Raw genomic sequence first — 17,966 nt, forward strand, 5'->3', positions numbered from 1 at the left:
ATCACTGGGTGTCCTGCTCGACCCCTCACCAAATGGCTCTATAAAGCAATGGCGGACTAGATCTGTAAGGGGGACAAGACCACCGTGAGGACGTCTAGGAGGCGTTGTCTATCCATAGCAAACCTCATGTAGCTAGATAGGCTGCTCCTGAAGTTTAAGTATCTCTCTGACCCTAGTGCTCATCAGCCTATAATCTCTGCCTCTGAAAGCAAAGTGAATGAATCTGTGCTACGGGTTAATCTAAAGTGTAACATAGAACTAACGAACCCAAGATGGAACATATAAGCCTGTCTGTCCAAGTAAATCTGTCAGCCCTAGTAGGTAAGATAGGTAAGGGCGAATATGCTCTCCAGTTGCTGCTACAATGGTCTTAATGTTGCACACCCTCTAAGATCTGAATATTGCCCCACTGTTAAGATATATATTATAAAAATCTTCCTACAGAGGTGTGTAGAAACCCTCTAAAGCATGCTCATCCTACCTCGGCGGGAACCACTGCTCAAAGTCCACAAATCTGAGCTGCTGAACCTGCTTGGCCGTGGTAGCCCTCAAATCCAAGTGAGTCACTAGAGGCAGACCCTGTGGTCTAGGAGGTGGGCGAGAACCCCTCCACTGTGTCTTTGACCTCGGGGTGACTGGAGCACGGGTATGACTAGAGTGGCGAAGCTATGGCTGAGGTGCCTGCTCTGTCTCCTCAGCCTGCTCTCCCTCTTGAGTCTGCTCTGCTGGCTGTGGCTGCTGCTGAGGCTCCCCCTAAGACTGACTCTCATTAATAGCAACATGCCATCCTTCAACCATGAGAGTCTTAGCTGGACCACCACGATGACGCTCAACTTGCTCAAGTGCTGCCCTCATAGATGGAGAAGGCTAATATGCAATAACAACACCACTCTGAGCACCTCCTCTCTCTATGCGCTCTGCGGCCTCTGCAACTACAGCTACTCTCGTTGTATCTGCATCAGGATACTTGCGCTTCCTCATTGCTAGCTTCTTTGTCATCTTGCCTTTTGTATCTATAGGCTGGGGAGGCAGGGGCCTCAAATCCTCATCGCCGAGACCACCTCCAACATTCTTAACACGAGTCATATGACGAAGCTGAGAAGAACAACTGCCGCTGACAAGAATCAACTACCAACTGTCACTTCTGAGGCTTAGCCTCGATCCATACTTGTGAGCTTGGCCCTGAGTTAACTGACAACTGCCAATGGGACCACAACGGCACCAACTCGCTGCATGATAGAATAGATAGGATATACAAATAAATATAATATATCTAGAGATACGAAACCCTAAGAAAGCAAGCAATTGATATGAATTTGGAAATGAGGGCTTGCTACCTTATGAACCGGCGAATCGATGAGAAGAGGAACGAATCGAGGAACCACCGGGTCGGTAACTGAATGACTAGGGTTAGGGTTGTGGCAAAGTTCGGTGGCCGAGCAATGCAATGAGTGCACGAGCATGGGCGGTGGCACTGGAGCTAGGGGACGGGAGCATAAAGCATGGCGATGCGCGAGCACGCTACGGCGGCGTGGCGCGATGGTGTATGGTGACGCTGGTGTGAATTTGGTGACTAGGGTCTAGGTGAAAGAGGCGTGGCATGATTTATGATGGCCCCCGACGGGATAGATAAGGAAATAGAGAAGAAACTAGATCCTGTACGTTTTCTACTGACCGGACGCTCCGGTGGCAACGACCGGATGCTGTCACCCAGCGTCTGGTTGATTCCAGAGAGGTCCAAAATCCCTGGAATCATGACCGAACGCATTCGGTGAACCCCGACCGGACGTAGCCAGAGTCTGGTGTAAGCAGTCTCCTTCGTCTTCGATCGACCGAACGCTAGATCGCCATCTGATCGGACGCTGGGAAAGCACTGTTTCAACATCCGGTCACTCCTTCTCAGCAGCAGTTCACCTCCTATGAACTGACCGAACGCTGGACTTTAGAGTCTGGTGCAGCATCCGATCACTCTTTTTCCAGAAAATCTTCAAAGTCCTTCGTGTTGCCTGTTCCCAATCAAGTCCCAACTTCAATAAGATCTAAATAAACACCAATTGGGACTGATGTGAGTGACCTCTCTCAAACCCTCAATTTTTTTAAAATATTTTGCCTTAGGCTATAATTCTTTTTAAGAAAATAGGCAATAAGAGGGCAATTTAAGATAAATGACAAAGCAAAATTCATGCATATGCAATGAAATACTTGAAAGTAAATCTAGTTGCTTGTCAAGTTTGATCCAAGGTTAAGCTTCTTTACACGCTTTTCAACGGTTATCTTAACCATGTTAGACAAGCCCTATATGCATTACCATAAAAGGTAAACATGTTGTATATTACAATGCAATGCAAGGGACAACACAAGCTCATTTTTTTAGTGAAGTTACTAAAATAAAAAACATTGAGCTCATTCCGCAATCGACAAAAAGTCGCCTCATCTAGCGGTTTAGTGAAGATATCTGTCAATTGATTCTCGGTCCTTACACCTTCTAATGAAATATCATTCTTTGCAACATGATCTCTAAGAAAGTGATGGCGGATATCTATGTGCTTGGTGCGAGAGTGTTGAACCGGATTATTTGCAAGTTTTACCGCACTTTCATTATCGCACAAAAGATGTACTTTTTCTAGAACTACATAGTCTAGCAAAGTTTGTTTCGTATAAAGAATTTGTGCACAACAAGCACCCGCGGCACTGTATTTCGCTTCGGCGGTGGACAAAGCTACACTATTTTGTTTCTTGGAGGACCAAGACACAAGTGATCTACTAAGCAAATGGCACCCTCCGGATGTGCTTTTTCTATCAACTTTGCAACCGACATAATCCATTAGTTGGCATTGGTGTCTTGATTGGCTTATATTCATCCATCTTGAATCTCTCGAGAAGATCATTTGTATATTTCTCTTAAGAGATGAAAATCCATTCTCTCATTTGCTTGACTTGAAAACCAAGAAAGAATATAAGTTCTCCAATTATTGACATCTCGAACTCCTTCGACATCAATTCACCAAACTCTTTGCAAGAATCTTCATTTGATGATCCAAAGATGATATCATCAACATATACTTGACAAATGAAGATGTGCCCATCAAGCTTCTTAGTGAATAGTGTGGTGTCGACCTTCCTAATGGTGAAGCCCTTCTCAGTGAGGAAGTCCTGAAGGCGCTCATACCAAGCTCTTAGGGCTTGCTTAAGCCCATATAACATCTTGGACAACCTATAGACATGATTAGAGTATCTAGGGTCTTCAAACCCGGGAGGTTGATCAACATAGACTAGTTCATTAATAAAGCCACTTAAAAATGCACTTTTCACATCCATTTGATATAGTTTCATGTCATGATGTGATGCATATGCAAGGAGTATACAAATGATTTCTAGTCTTGCAACTGGTGCAAAGGTTTCTCTAAAATCCAAACCTTTAACTTGAGAGAACCCCTTTGCAACTAATCTTGCCTTGTTCCTCACAATAACACCTTGATCATCCCTTTACAACTAGTCTTGCCTTGTTCCTCACAATAACACCTTGATCATCTTGCTTGTTGCGAAACACCCACTTTGTTCCAATGACTCTTGCACCTTTTGGTCGCTCTTCCAGAGTCCAAACTTTATTGCGGGTGAAGTTATTCAACTCTTCATGTATGGCATTTATCCAATCCGGATCTTGAAGAGCTTCTTCTACCTTAGTAGGCTCAAAACAAGAGACAAAAGTGTGATGTGCAATAAATAAAGCAAGTTTTTGTGAGTGGGTCATTACACCCTTTGATGAACTCCCTATGATGAGATCTTGTGGATGATCTTGTAGTAGAGGTGTGTTTCTTCTATTGACCACTTGAGGAGGAGGTTGTGGAGCATCAACATCTTGTGTTTGTACCACAATTTGATCATGGGAGACATGAGTGTCTTCATTTTCTACTCTCCCATCTTTATTACCGTCTTGTGGCATATTTGATAAAGAAGGTGGATCAATCACTTGTACATCATCTTTATCATCTTTAGGCTTGATATCTCCAACCAGAATGTTCTTCATAGCCTCACTCAATGGTTCATCATCTACATCATCAAGATTCTCATGTGCTCTTTGGGAGCCGTTGGATTCATCAAATTTCACATCATATGTTTCTTCAACCAAGCCGGTGGCATGATTAAATACTCTATATGCTTTGGACTTTGATGAGTAACCAACAAGAAAACCAATATCACAACGTCTTTGAAACTTCCCTAGGTGTTACCGCTTCTTGTAGATGTAACATTTGCAACCAAACACCCTAAAGAAGGAGATGTCCGGCTTCTTCCTATTGAGCAACTCATAAGGTGTCTTGTCAAGGAATTTTTGAAGGAATAGGCGGTTGGATGCATAACATGCGGTGTTGATAGCTTCCGCCCATAGAGCTTCGGGGGTGTTGTACTCATCTAGCATTGTTCTTGCAAGAGTGATCAATGTTCGATTCTTTCTCTCAACTACACCATTTTGTTGAGGAGTATATGTTATGGAGACCTCATGCTTGATCCCAACTTCATCATAATAGGCTTCAATGTTTGTGTTGTCAAATTCCTTCCCATTGTCACTTCTAATCTTCTTGAGCTTCACTTCAAACTCATTTTGTGCTCTCTTGGCAAACTTCTTGAAGCAAGATGTAACTTTGGATTTATCATGAAGGAAGAATACCCATGTGTATCTTGAATAGTCATCAACAATCACAAGACAATAAAGATTTTCTCCCAAACTCTTGTATGTTGTTGGTCCAAATAAGTCCATGTGAAAGAGTTCTAGCACTCTTGTGGTTGCCATGAAAGCTTTTGTTGGATGAGTATTTGCAACTTGCTTGCTGGCTTGATATGCACTACAAAGTTTGTCCTTCTCAAACCTCACATCCTTTAACCCTCTCACCAAATCATTCTTCATTAGCTTCTTGAGTGAGCTCATCCCAACATGAGCAAGTCTTCTATGCTATAGCCACCCAAGTGTTGTTTTGGTGAATAGGGATGTCTTCATGTTAGCATCTTCGGAGGTGAAATCCACTAAATATAGGTTGTTGTATCTAAATCCTTTGAATATCACTTGATCATCATCCATCTTAGATACAACAACTTCCTTCTCGGTAAATAAACATTGGAAGCCAAGATCACATAATTGTCGAATAGATAGAAAGTTGAAGCTCAATGAAGCAACATAGAGCACATTTAATATAGAATGATCATTTGATATTGCCACTTTGCCCAATCCTTTAACCTTGCCCTTTGAATTATCTCTAAATGTGATTCTTTCTCATCCATCTACTTCTTTATCTAGTGAGGTGAACATACGAGGATCACCGGTCATATGTTGTGTGCAACCACTATCAATAACCCAATGACTTTTACCGGTCTTGTAGTTCACCTACACATAAGAGATCAAACTTTAGGAATCCAAACTTGTTGAGGGCCCTTCACCTTCTCAACAAGTGACTTTGCAACCCAAATTTTCTTAGGCCTATTCTTATTTGGAGGTCCTAAGAACATGACTTTTATCTTTCTACTAGAATCATTTCTAAGCATGTAATGAGCATTGAAGGCAAAAGGTCTAGCAAGCTTGGGCAAGGGTTGTGGTGGTGGAGTTTGGCACTCATGGGTAAAGTGGCCTTCTTTTTCACACTCAAAACACTTCTTTGGCTTTGGCTTTTGTTGTTGTTGAGCTTGAGCCTTCTTCTCTTTGTTTGCCATGTACCCAATACCACTTCTATCCATCTTCATGACGGTGTTCATTAGTAGCTCACTTTGAAGATACTTGCCTCTTGTGAACTTGCTCAATCCAATCTTGATATGCTCTTTTCTCCAACTTGAGCTTCTTGTTCTCTTCCTTAAGAGCATCATTGTTTTTCTCTTGCTTGAGTTTCTTGTTCTCTTCTTTGAGCTTCTCAATCTCAAGAATTAAGTTACCATCATGATCACTAGTTTCAAGCACTCTATGGTGTTGTTGGTCTTGAGCTCTTCAAGATCTTTCTTAAGCTTTTCATTGTCATTCTTGAGCTTGACAAACTCATCATAATCATCGGCCTCAACCACTTGCTTGCTCTTCACTACTATAGGAATCAATTTGCGCAGCGTGGCCAAAATAGGCTCCGTGGCGGGCACCTCTTTTGCCCACCATGGTTAACCGGTGGCCGGCCAGTGAGGCCGGCCACCGAGGCGCTCGCTGCGGGAAAAGGGTTTACCGCGGTGGGCCACCTTACTTGCCCGTCGTAGGAAATCGTTATTTACCATGGCGGGCGGTATGTATCGCCCGCTGTGGTTAATACGATTTACCGTGGCGGTCTCTTTAACCTGCCCGCCGCGGTAAAGAGTTGATTTACCGAGGCGGGCGCTTTATCTTGCCCACCACGGTAAAGCCTGTACAAATACATAGCACCACCCCTTTATCTTCTCCATGGGTCTTCCTCTCTCAAACTCATGGGGGAGGTTTTGCCCTAAAATTTGAGGAAACTTTTGATTTGAGTTCAAGGGCTTGGATTTGAGGGAGGAGGACATCATAAGAGGTCCATAAAGGCTCTCCCTCTCTCCTTCCATCCTCTCTCTCTATTTCCATCACCTAGAGTTCTCTCTAGATCTAGATCTAGATCTAGATCAATTTAATGGAAAAATGATGTCATGTATTTCTTTAACTTTAGATTCATCATAGATGCATGCTTCATCTTTCACATCGTCATTTCCTCTCTTTTTCATGATTTTGGACGTAAAAATCATCAATTTCTCCTAATTCTTCTTTATTTAATGTTGATTGTGACGGATAATGTTCGCAGGTATGATGGATAGGTCGGAATGGATGTACCGGATCGATAGAGTGAATGATCCATGGTACCCCTTTGAATTAAGGAAGTTTATTGCTGCTGGTAAAGCTCACCATGAGAGACTGAAGTGGATGACAACCATATGTCCATGTTCTCGTTGCAAGAACCTGAAAGCCCACCGAGATAGCGAGGTGCAAACTCATTTGATCATGTATGGTTTCATCAAGGGCTACACAGTCTGGACATTTCACGGCGAAAGAGTTGGTGCGAGTGGCGGTGCATCTGGAGTGAGCCCTTCGACGCCGATGATGATAGCACCATCGGTGAATAAAGATCTAGGAGCACTCGGCTCCCCATCATCTTCAGCAGCAGCTGCGCCAGCCGACAGTGACAACAGTTGTCGTGATTACATCACGGTGGATGATCTAATGCAAGACATGGCCGACGAAGCCGGCGATGGTGGGGATGGTCAGGATACTGTGAGCCAACCCGAGGATGTGCAGCTTGTTGAAGATCTAGTCAAACACTTCGATGAAGATGACATTGTGTTGGGTTGCCCAAAGTGGTTGGAGAATTTCAGAGAGTTGAAGCAGGCGGCAGTTGATCCTCTCTATAAGGACGGCGGCGATTGTTCAAAGGAGTGCATGGCGCTCCGTTTTAACCTCCATATGTTGATGTTGAAGGCTCGTCATGGTTGGTCTGACACTAGCTTCAATGAGTTGTTAAGCTACCTTGCCACCACGTACCCAACGGCTAACAAGGTGCCCGCCAATACTTATCAGGCCAAGAAGCTGATCCGGCCAGTGGCGATGAAGCTTAGAAAGTTTGATGCATGCCCTAACCACTGCATCCTGTATCGGGGCAATGAGTATGAGAATTTAACGAGTTGTCCGCACTATGGCTTTAGTCGGTACAAGAAAAATGCTGGTTGTCGTGTGGATGCAGAAGACGAGGGAGGCTTGCGGGGTGGTTGGAAGAAGAACAAGAAGGGGGCAAAGAAGAGCAGTGCGACCAAATAGGTCTCGGCTCAGCAGGATGATGAAGAAGAGGGTTACATGCACAGGAAAAGTCCAGCACTATCGGTGTGGTACCTGCCCGTGACCGATCGCCTACGTACAATATTCAAGAACTCAGACAATGCCAAGCTTATGTCCTGGCATGCATTAGCTGACCGCCTGAAAGACGATGGCAAGCTATGGCACCCATCCGATGGCAAGCAGTGGAAGGATTTTGACGAGGCCTACCCAGAGTTTGGCAAGGAGCCCAGGCATGTTAGGTTCGCGCTGAGTACCAATGGGATGAACCTGTTCGGTGAGCTTAGCAGCTCGCATAGCACTTGGCCCATCGTGCTCACCATGTACAACCTACCTCCCCATCTATGTCAGAAGCGTAGGTACCTTATGTTGACCATGCTTATCTCTAGACCGAAGTAGCTCGGCAATGATATAGATGTGTTCCTGGAGCCGTTCATGGAGGAAATGAAGATACTATTTGATGTTGGGGTCCAGATGGTGGATGCATCCCGCAAGGAGAAGTTCACACTAAAAGCAATCATCTTTGTCACCATCACCGATTACCCCGGTCTCTTCTCACTGTCGAGGCAGATCAAAGGGAAGACCAGCTGCGTAATTTGCATCGACAGGACCTGCTACACTTACCTTAAGGGATCCAATAAGATGGTGTATACGAGGCACAAACGGTTCCTCACCAAAAATCACAGGTATAGAAGAAGTATTATGAACAAATACTTTGACAATCAGGACGAGCCGCAGCATGATCAACCGATGCAGACTAGTTGGGGGACAAAGGTGTATGAGATGGTCAAGGGCATGGATTAGGTGGAGTTTGGAAAGAAGAAGAAGCCACCTGAAGAGGGGCCCAAGCAGACAAGGAAGCGAAAGCGGGACCAGACGGAGGAAGTCCCTGCCACCGTTCCTTTCAAGAAGAAGTCAATTTTCTTCAAGTACCTGTCGTATTAGAAAACACTGAATACACCCCATGCCATCGACTGTATGCACCTGGAGAAAAATGTCTTTGAAAGCACGATCAGTGTCCTGCTGGACATCAAGGGTAAGACAAAGGATGGTATCAAGTCACGAATGGATCTTGTCAATCTGGGCATCAGGCCAGACCTTCACCTGGGACCGTCTCAGAACGGTAAAGTCGATATCCCGGGTGTGGCCTGCAACCTAACGCAAGATGAGAGGACGTCTTTTCTTAAGTTGCTTAGGGGTATCAAGGTGCCGACTGGTTTCTCGTCCAACATCAAGAGCCTGGTCTCCATGAAAGACCTCATAATGACCGGCTACAACTCACACGACTACCACATCATGCTGACGGTGTTCCTACCAATTGCGATTAGGGCTATCCATCTAGAGTACATGAAGATGGTAATCACACAGATGTCATACTTCTTTAACCACATCACCCAGAAGGTCATTGATAAGGCTGAGCTGCCTGCCCTGAAGGAGTTCATCATGGAGACCCTTTGCCAGCTCGAGATGTGCTTTCCACCATCTTACTTTGATATTATGCCACACCTAATGATGCATATGGTCAATCAGATCCATCAACTGGGTCCTATGTACCTACACCAGATGTGGACGTACGAGTGGTTCATGTCCACCCTCAACAGATACGTTCATAACCATGCTTACCTGGAGGGCTCTATGATCAAGGCATACACAACGGAGGAGGCCGTGAACTAGTGTATGAGGTACATAAGAGATGGGAGGGTGATTGGGCTGCCTGTCCATCACCACGAAGGCAAAACCTTAGGGATGGGGTGCACAGGCCAAAAAGTACGCACCGATGTGGCAAACCGAACGGTGCAAGAAGCTCATTATAGCATCCTTCATCAGTTAGTGAGCATGGAGAAATACATTGAAAAGCACCTGGAAGAGATCCGCGCCGCTAATGACAGACAGCGCATGGAGGCATGGGTCCAGAACCATCATAAGAGCAATTTCAATGAGTGGCTCAAAGAGCAACACATACCCCTTGAAGGATACCCTGATGAAGATACGGAGACTGTTAAGAGGCTTGTGTTAGGCCCATCCAGCCAAATCACCACGTGGCAAGGGTATGACGTCTAGGGCTACAGGTTCCACATGAAAGACAAGGACAAGAAGAGCTCGACACAGAACTGCGGTGTTCGATACGAGGGCGAAGAAGAGTCCACAGGCCAGAGGAGGCAATACTATGGGCAAGTCGAAGAAATATGAGAACTTGACTACGACCAAAACCTACACATAACCGTCTTCCATTGCCAGTGGGTCAAACCGAATGCAGTTGCAGAGGACAGTTATGGGCTAACCATCGTGGACCTCAAAAGTATCAGCTACAAAGATGACCTGTGGGTACTAGCAACCAATGTCACGCAAGTGGCCTACTATATATATGTAGAGGACCCAAAAAGGCATGTGGTTGTGTCTGGAAAGTAGCGGATTGTGGGAGCTGATGGGGTGCAGAGTCCCAAACAATACAACAACTATACAGAGCCTGAGCTTTTTACCGATCATCCAAAGAAGATCAAGGCCGTCGAGGACCGATTTAACAAGTCCAGGATGATGCCGTGGGCCTGCCCCGACGGTGAGAAGAGGACGGTGAAAGCACCTGCACCAAAATGATATATGTATCCCAGAGACATGTAATAATATAGCTCAATCTATTGAAGACAAGTTTTGTAACTTATTATTAATATCATGGAACCATACTACTCTACTAGTACTACTGAATCTACTACTACTATACAATACTACTCTACTAGTACTACTCAACCTACTGCTACTATCTATTGTACTAATACTACTCTCTACTACTCACATTTACTCTACTACTACACAGCACTACTCTACTACTACTACTACATAGCAAATGCAAAATGCAAAAATTAGTTTTAGATTGATAATAAATATCAGTGTTAGATTGAGTGAGCAAATGCAAAAATATTAACCGTGGTGGGCACGTAACAGCGCCCGCCGTGGTTAATAGATTAATCGCGATGGGCAGTCTAAGGTGTCCGCTGCAGTAAACATTTACCGCGGGGGGCGGCATATATTGCCTGCCACGGTTAATCCATGGCTATATATATGCCCATGCCCGTGCCCAAAGTTTCTAAGTCTTTTGTGCCCATCCTCCTCCCCCATGCCCATGCCTACCGCTGAGCTCCTCCGCGGTGACCCCCGCCGCCATCCTCCTCCCTCGTGCTCGTGCCCTGCCCCCGTCCTCCTCTCCCCAGAACCCTTGCTCCAGCCGCTGAGCTCCTCCGCGCTGGGCCCTATCCCCGGAACCCTAGCGCCGACCGTCGACACCAAGGGCTGCCATCCCCAGAACCCTAGCGCCGGCCACTGAGAAGGATCACGCCACCGCCGAGCTCCTCCGTGCTGGGCCCCGTCCCTGGAACCCTTGCTTCGGCCGCCGAGCTCCTCTGCGCTGGGCCTCGTCCCCGAAACCCTAGCGCCGGCCACCGACACCGAGGGCCACCGTCGCCCCCGCTAACCTTACTGGTACTCTACTGCCTACTGATCTATGTTAACAAATGTATGCCTGCCATGTACCTTATTTTTTTTGAAAACAAATGACCCTCAAAGTTAAGGTACTCTGACAATCTGTAACCTGAAATATACAAGATTGAAATGAAGTAGTTATCTATCTGTCTACCCAAAGCATCTAACTGAGCCCAAACAAAACTCATCCTAGAGCTATTTCTTTTGGTTTTCCTCTGTCCTTAGAAAGCGCATTTTGAGCATAGTTAGTAGGAGCAATCAAAGCTCCTGCCCCTGTACAGATGTTCTAGACATATAAGAAACATGTATGCTGGCATACTGAATCCAAACCTTTGCACATGGGATCACTACTAACTACAAGGCCTTATTACTTGACATACATTAGTATTTGATTGCAACAATCAGCATTTTAGCATAGAGAACCTTATTACAGTTAAGTTAGCAGCGCAATTTGATAGATGCTACATAGCAGATAGTGTAATTCCATAGATGATACATAGCGGACAACACCGCAATTGAATGGTGTTTGCATCATTGTAATGACCAGCTGCTGTACCAGGCATCTCTGACTGCTTCTTCCTACTGTGCCAGCCAGAGATGTATTACTGTAGAAGCCTGTATTGGTTCTGAAAAGTAAGCGATAATTAGGATAATGATGACCACATATTAGTAGCAATTTCAGTTGTAAATTGTTTTATTTTGTAACCAACAAAAAAGCTCACTTTATTGGTTAGTTATTGCCTTTTGAGCAAAAGAGCAGGAACCGGTCATGCTGAAAATGAAACGTTTCTGACACCTTTTTAGTGAATCCAAAAGAATTCAGGTTAGGTCATAGGAGGGGTATAGTACTCCATGCTTCACCTGCGTTGCTACCGAATCGATCCAGGCGCCTGGGGCCGGGGAAACTAAACAATGGTCTATGCGTCTCTGTTTCTGTCCAGCTTGACCTGCTGTGAACAAGGGGTATAAGCATATGGAATATCATGTTTTCGTAGTGAAAATAAACAATCTCACATTGTGTTTTTTCTAGTGGCACAGTTAGACTGATTTTATAATGCTGATAATTCATAAACTTGACTCAGATGTGTACCTACAGTTACATCTTCTATAATTCATTTATATTTGAATTTTGAGATGCTGAAAATTGTACAGGATAAACTACACTTGGTGAATTTTGAACTGCTATACTACTGATTTATGATGCTTTTGCTGAACCGTAGCATTTGAATTCAATTCTTTTTGCTGCCTATGATGCCAAAGAAATTTGTGACAAAATTCTGAGCATATGCCACTGCCTATGATGTACCTTGCCTTTAAACTGATCACATGCTAAAGTTGTGAGAATTTTGAGATGAATTGGTCACTCTACTGCAATTTTGCCAAATTTAATATAATTTTGGTGGTGGTGCTACCTATTTCTCTACTTAATCTATTCCTATACTGTCTGCTGCTACTGTCCTCCTATACTACTCCTATACTACTATTGTATACTACTACTCGTATACTACTACTAGTATACTACTTTCTAGTAGTATACTACTACTACTGCCTACTACTTTCTAGTAGTATACTACTACTAGTATACTACTACTACTGCCTACTACTACTCCCTCCTCCTCTACTCCCTCCTCCTCTACTGCCTACTCCTCTACTCCCTCCTCCTCTACTGCCTACTCCTCTACTATGCTCTTGCTGACTAAATTGAGCAGTTCCTCTACTACTCTAGTACTCTTACTCTTATTGCTGCCTATGTTGCCAAACAAACTTTTGAGCTGTACAACTCTTACTCTACTCCTCTTACTCTACTCTACTCTACTCTCACCTCCTCTAGTCTTCTACTCTATCTTGATGGCCGAAGGACTTAGCCCTTTGGGGCCGAATTTTGAAACTATCTTGATGACTTTTGTTTGGTATTTGCAATGATGATTCTTTTCACACTTCTAAGCTGAGGCAGTGGCATATGCAATGATGTGAACCCTTTTATGTTGAGGCAGTGGCGATGATGATCGAGTGCCCCGCTAAACTAGGATGGCTTGTATACCAGATACAAGCAACCAGTTTAAAAATGATGTGATGACTATGGGGCAAATCTGAGCCAACTACTACTACTTTACTACTCTAGTACTACTCTACTTTACTACTCTAATACTACTCTACTTTACTACTCTATAACTGTGTCTATACAACTAAAATATGTATTCATTGTAGCTTTCCAATGGTGGAGGAACTGATAAGCGAATGGCGCGACCCTACCCCTAGTGCATCATCATCAACTAGCCTCGAGAGCCACGTGTCCGTGACCCCGAGGCCAACAAAGAAATGTCGTACAGAGGACAAAGATGATCCGAACTACCAACCGAGGGATGATGAAGTTGAAAGTGAACGGTCTCCAAACCCTGAACAGATGCCGGTGGTGCCTCGAGAATTGAATTTCGAGGAGGAACAAGTCAGGGACAAAGAACCCCTCGCTCCATCTCCAACCACTTCAGGCAAGTCTAGGGGTCAGAGGACAAAGCTGAGAAGGGGGTGAAAGGATCAAGATGCCCAAGAGGGGGGTGAATTGGGCTAATTCTAAATTTTCTTGCAATAATCAAATCCTACGGATAGCCCAATTAACCCCTTGTGCCTAGAAAAGTGTTTCTATCAAACTAACACACAAAGGACTTGCAACCTATGTTCCAAACTTACTCTAGCATGGCAATTCTATGAATGTAAAGACAAGTATTGAATTGCTCAAAGTAAATACTCAAAGTAAATGCTCAAAGTAAGGAGAGAGAGGAACGCGGTGATGTTTTGCCGAGGTATCGGAGAGTCGCCACTCCCCACTAGTCCTCGTTGGAGCACCCGCGTAAGGGTGTAGCTCCCCCTTGATCCGTGCAAGGATCAAGTGCTCTCTACGGGTTGATTCTTCGACACTTCATCGTGGTGAATCACCAAAGCCGCTCACAACTTGAGTTGGGTCACCCACAAGCTCCGTCGGGTGATCACCAAGCTCCCAACCACCACTAAGCCGTCTAGGTGATGACGATCACCAAGAGTAACAAGCACGAACTCTCACTTGACCACGCGAAGCCTAATGAGAAGGTGGATGCACACTTTGCTACTCTTGATTCACTAATGAGGCTACTCTCTTGGATTCTCAAATCTCAATCACCTCATTAGGACCTTGCTCTTCTTGGCACTCACAAACGTGTTTCTCAGCTATTGGAATGAGCAAAAGTAACTCCACACATGAGTGGAGCTTCTATTTATAAGGCAGCCTAAAAAATGAACCGTTATGAGCTTCTGCGGGGTGACCAGATGCTCCAGTCGTGTTGACCGGATGCTCCGGTCAGTTCAACCTGTGAACCAGTAACAATGAGTTGACCGGACGCTGGCAAGGTCTGGTCAGCACTGACTAGACATGTCCGGTCACATAAAACCCTTACTGGAACCTTACTAGAGTCGACCGGACGCTGAACCCTCAAGGTCCGATCAGTACTGACCGGACACATCCAGTCGTAGATTCCATTCACTGGAACCTTACTAGAGTCGATCGGATGTTGTCTTTCAGTGTCCGGTCACTTGACCTCTTTAGTGTCTGGTCACACCGAACGTAGATGACTGATCAAATGAACTGACCGGACCCTATGGCCAGCGTCCGGTCACACTGGGGCCAGCGTCCGATCAGCATTTGACCCTCCATTCACTTCCAACTCTCAATCATATGTGAATGAAGTTTGCTCTAAAGGATCTTAGGCATTCATAGGAGCTATCTAGAGCTAGTTTTAACAAGTGTGCACCACACCTAACTCACTAGACTCAACTAGGTCAAGCTACCCGTCCATACCCCCCTTAATAGTACGGCCAAAGGAAAAACAAAGTCCTAAACTACTCTAAGTGTCACTCCAACTCCAATCGACACTTAGAACTAGTCATCCTTAACCTTGTCGTCCATCCTTTGAAAACCGAAACGATTTCCATCATAGGGGCATGACAACTTTGATTGCCCAATTGATCTCCATTACCATGACCTAACTTAATTGCCTCTGTAAAACACACGTTAGTCATAGTAATCTTGTATTGTCATTAATCACCGAAACCCAACTAGGGGCCTAGATGCTTTCAATCTCCCCCTTTTTGGTGATTGATGACAATACCACCTTGAGTATGTGAAAGAGTGAGGTTTTTGATGGGCTTGGTTCATATAAGCTTTTGTCGATAAGAACAAAAGTGTTAGTCAAGCTTATATGACCCAAGCCAACACAATGTACTCAAAGGATATGAATTAAGCATGAGTATGAGTAACACAGCTCATTTGCATCAGAGTATAAACACGGAAGCAAAGGCAAATGAGCATAACACAAGTGATATGACATATGAATAATGCAAAGTAATGAGCACACATGTCATATATCACAATCACATAGATAGCACTATCACATAGATATAATAGTATGCATGAAAGTAACACACGATGCATAATAGTAATAGTGTATCACATAGATAAAACTCCAAATGTATATATAATAAGCTAATACTAGATAACTAGCTCCCCCTAAAACTTGCTCCCCCTGAGTCTACATACTCAAACCCTCTCCCCCTTTGGCGTCAAACACCAAAACCTAAGGGTCAGTTGGTGGGGCTGCAGCGGATGAGTCGGGCGCTGAAGTACGTGGAGCAAGCTGAAATTGGGCACCATCATCATCTGACCCTGAGCTCTGTACTAACTGACCCTCTGTAGCAGGAAGTGTCGCTGAAGCGGTCTGGGTCTGAGCTAGGGCTGGTGCTGCCTATGAAGCTGCTAGTACGTCTGTCGTAGGATCTAAAGAGGCAACAGACAAGGGGAGCCTCTAAGTAGTCACTATGACTAGGGCTGCTGTAGAAGGACTAGCGGTATGCATATGAGGCGGTGTAGGCATGCCGGTCAGCTCGCTGAAAGATGCTCTAAGACTCTTGGAGACTAACGTGTCAGGCACAAAAAATGAGGGTGACTGCTCTGGTGAGAAACCCATATGATATAGAGTGATCTGCGGGGCAACCACCGGTGAGGACAACCACTAGGACACCTGAACTGTAGGTGAAGCAAACTGAGCTAGAGGCTGTCCCTGACTCTGAAGCCCACTAGGCTGTATAGCTGGAGTCATCGAAGTGGTGGTAGGCTGAGCAAGCTAGGGCAAAAGCTATGGTAGTGGGGCCCCAAGTGCTGTCACTACATGCTGTATAAATCCCATAAGTTGCTGCTGCATGAGTATCTGCTGCTGATGCATCTGCTGCTACTGGAGAAGCTACTGCTGCCTCTAGAACTCATCCTGACGAGCCTGGAACTATGCAAAGTTGGCAGTGGTCTCCTATGCCTGTCGTGCCTGATCCTGCTGCATCCGATCAAGAATGGCAATCAATGCGGGGTCCGTCTGCGGTGCTAGTGGAGCTGAGCTAGAACTGCCAGCCTCTGCATCATGTCTGCGTGGAGGCATCTAAGGAATCGGCAGATAGTCATCATCCAAACTATCACTAGACTCGGTCATCTCCTACTGTGCCTCAAGCTGCTCCTCCTCAGTGGTGGCAATGCCTCTAATGATCTCGTCCTGCTGAGCTGTTGACTCTGGAACATCTAGACAACGATTGGGCTGAGTGGGTGCCTATGGAGTGCTATGCCTGATCCTCTGTGCCATGTTATATGCGGGAAACTCTGTGGTGGCAGCCCTGTACTCTACAACCAACTCAGGGGTCCTGACGTGCACACACTATAGCATCAAGAATGTGACCCAATGTGCATAAGGAAGCTGTCGGTGACCCTTGAAGCCCTTAGCAATAGTATCCTCCCTCTCTGATAGAAGGAGGTCCCAAATGTCGAACACAGTCTGCTGCATCAGGGCATTAAGGAGCTAGAGCTGTAAGCAAGTTAGACCCTCCCTGTATCCCAACCTAGGAAGCAGTGTCCTCCTAATAATGGCCTCTAACACTCGAGCTGTAGGAGTTAGGTCACTGGGGTTCCTGCTCGATCCCTCACCAAAGGGCTCCTTAAAGCAATGTCGCACCAGATCTATAGGGGCACCAACCCTCCATGAGGACGTCTGGGAGGCTCCTACTGTCCATAACATACCTCATGCAATTTGACAGGCTGATCCTGTAGTCTCAGTATCTCCCAGGCCCTGAAGCTCATCACCCTGTAATCTCTGCCGTTGAATGCAAAGTGAATGAAGTTGTGATGCGGATCAACATAGAGTGAAGCATAAAACTGCCGAACCCAAGATGGTACATATACTCCTGTCCGGCCAATCAGATCTATGAGCCCTAGCAAATATGACAAGTAGGGGCGGATGTGCTCTCCAGCTACTGCCACAATAGACTCCAAACTACAGACTCTCTATGATCTAAACACTGCCCCACTGTTGAGATAGGCATTATAGAAATCCTCCTAGAGCGGCGTGTAGAACCCCTCTACTGCTCTCTCATCCCTCCTCGGAGGAAACCACACATCGAACTCAATAAACCTCAACTGGCGAACCTATCTGGCTATGGTGGCCCTCAAGTTGAGGTGTACCACTGGAGGAGGACCCTATGGTCTAGGCGGTGGGTGTGAACCTCTACGCTGTGTAGCTGGCCTCGGTGGAACTATGGCACTGGTACGACTAGAGTGGCATAGCTGGGGTGTTGGCACGGTCTCCTCGGCCTGCTGACCCTCCTAAGTGTCCTAAGCTGGCTGAGGCTC

General features: G+C 45.4%; 1 pseudogene; it reads left to right on the top strand.

Annotated features, from left to right (window-relative positions):
- The first annotated feature begins 1,610 nt into the window (after positions 1 to 1,610).
- Positions 1,611 to 8,802, top strand: LOC136499917 (uncharacterized; annotated as a pseudogene).
- The last annotated feature ends 9,164 nt before the right edge of the window (positions 8,803 to 17,966 follow it).

This window comes from Miscanthus floridulus, chromosome 13 (assembly GCF_019320115.1).
Source record: "Miscanthus floridulus cultivar M001 chromosome 13, ASM1932011v1, whole genome shotgun sequence".
Lineage (NCBI taxonomy): Eukaryota > Viridiplantae > Streptophyta > Magnoliopsida > Poales > Poaceae > Miscanthus > Miscanthus floridulus.